Below are 2622 nucleotides of genomic sequence, written 5' to 3' on the forward strand. Positions count from 1 at the left end.
TCCTCTCCTGCTCCTCCTGACAGACTGACTGCTCCTCAGGCTGAGGCGGCGAAGAAGATGGGGGAGGCGGGGCTACAGCCTTCGCTCCGCCCAAAGGGGCGTGTCCAGACGCCCCTGAAGTGAAGTAGATTACCACACACTAAGCTCTTATAGTGCTGCTATTCCATTTTAACCGCCCCGTTGCATTCTGGGATTTGCAGTTGAAGCAGGGGCGCTTTAGAATCCTCAGTCAGAGCACTCCTAGGCCTCACTGGACTACAAGCCCCAAAATGCAACGGGAGGCAGCCAGGGCAGTCAGAAGTGGAATCCGAATAAGAGGGTAGTAGGGTAATGTGGGAAGAGGCAGCCCTTCTGAGGAGAAGTGGCCTCACTAGGGTTAATGTCACACACACACACAGCCATTGACCTCCCATTTCACACCGTATACAATCCTTAGTAATCCTTTTCTTTCCCCGTAGTAATGTTACTCATAAAGCATAATTCCCATACACCTCTGTATGTAACGCTCATCGTTCCGACATAAAACAACTAGCAGAATTAAAAATTATACCTTCAGATTAAAATATCATCATACACACAACTTGAATGTATTTACATATACGCAGCGAAGATTTGTTTAGAATGTGACGTTGATAAAGAAAATTGAAAAAGACTAAAAGTTTCAAACAAATTCAATTTTTTAAAAAAATTAAAATTTTGAAATTTGAAATTTGAAAACAAATTCTGGAGCCACTCCTTTCTCCTCCCACTGAGCTTCTCCCTCGCTGCCACCATCTCTTAAAGCAGAGGATCTCGCCAGTCATAATCCCCATCTACCACTGAAAGTCACACTAAAAGTTGTTTATGTTTATGTGACATAAACAACTAGCAAAGTTAAAAATTATACCCTCAGATTGCAATATCATATGCACGACCTAAATATATTTACATATACATAGTGAAGATTTGGTTAGAATGCAATGTTTTTGAAGGAAAAAAAATTAAAATAATATTTTTTAAAAAAATAAAAAATAATAATTTGAAATTTTTAAATTTTAATTTTTATAACATTCTGGGGCCTCTCCTTTCTCCTGCCACTGAGCTTCCTCCCCATTCCCACCATCTCTTAAAGCATTTTAAAGGGAAGCAGATGAATGCCACAGCCCATTTCTGCCCAAAGGTAGATGTTTGAAGAACAGTGGGGTCAGCCCATACTTTGGGTGTGATTTCCAGCTTCAGTCGGTGGCAGCAGCTACCCTCCATTTTCTCTCACTTCAATACTTTGGTCTCAAGGAAGGATGAAGGGGGGCAAGGGAAGGAAAGGCAGTAGCCTCCCAAATTCCCGTCAATGAGCTGGGCTTGCTATAGACAAGGCAGACATTCAATTGGTCAACCCTTCCTTCTCCGCCATCCCCATAGGAAAAGCTGGCTGAGCTTAATGAATTTCTGCCTGCTGCCCGACTGTCCCAGATGTACTAGTTCTTCCTTAGGGAAAATAGTGAAAGCTATTAGAAATATTGCTCCAAGTGGGGAAGGCGGAGGTTGGACAGAGGCAGGCTATTAATGGAATAAAGGCAGGGAAAGCCACTGGGTGACCTAGGGCAAGTCACACTGTCTCAGACTCAGAGGATGGGAATGAGGAATACAAAGATACAGCCATCTTAGTCTGTGGAATCAGTATGTAGAGAGATCTTGGAGCACCTTTGAGACTCACTGAAAGAAAGAAGTTGGCAGCAGGAGCTTTCCTAGACTTAATTCTACTTCCTCAGATGCATTTGGTGGAGTGCAAGCTATGGTCAGACCTATATATGCCATTGGTATATGGGAATGTCAGCTCAAATTCAGGATCCTTTGTGTCTGGAAATGAAGTGGCAAGTCCAGTATTAACTATGGTTGTTTGTGAACAAAGGCATTGGGAACTAGCCGCTGCATGTGGAAATGAAGTGGCAAAACCAGTTTGGCAGACTAATAGGCTATATCTTTGAATTTTAACTCTCTTGTCCTGTGACCGAACTGGAAATGGAGACATACTGGATTGCAAAAGAGGGGTCCCTGTTGAGATGCTAATGGACTTTACATTTCCTGGACTTTGAAAAATTCCCTGTTGCCGCATGGCCAGAAGGAGGAGGAACCTGCCTGCGAAAGATATAACATCTTTACTAAGGACTGAAACAACATGCACGTATCTGACTAACATTTCCAATATTTTTTTCTCCTGTTTGGTTTTTAACATCTTGCCTGATGAAGAAGCCCATGGAAATTCGAAAGCTTGCAATATTGTGCATTTTGGTTGGCCAATAAAGGTGTCACTGATGGATTTATGTTCCTCTTCCTCTGTTTCCCCTCTGCAGCTCTGTTGTCATTTTGAAATGCCAAATCATCAGGCTTCACACTTCAGTAGATATCATAGTTATTTATTGTAGGGACTCTTTTTTTATGGTCATTGAATCATGAAATGGTGGCATTTTTTGACTGGAGTAGGCAAACTGTGGCCTTGCAGCGGCTGTTGAATTCCTTATTTCATCAGCCCTAGACAGCATAATAGTAAATGATGAGCAACACCAGGACAGCCACAGGTCGCCCATGGATTTTTATGTTCCTTCTACATTACACAATCCGAGGGCTATATTCTGCTTTAACTGC

This window comes from Sceloporus undulatus, chromosome 6 (assembly GCF_019175285.1).
Source record: "Sceloporus undulatus isolate JIND9_A2432 ecotype Alabama chromosome 6, SceUnd_v1.1, whole genome shotgun sequence".
NCBI classification, from domain to species: Eukaryota; Metazoa; Chordata; class Lepidosauria; order Squamata; family Phrynosomatidae; genus Sceloporus; species Sceloporus undulatus.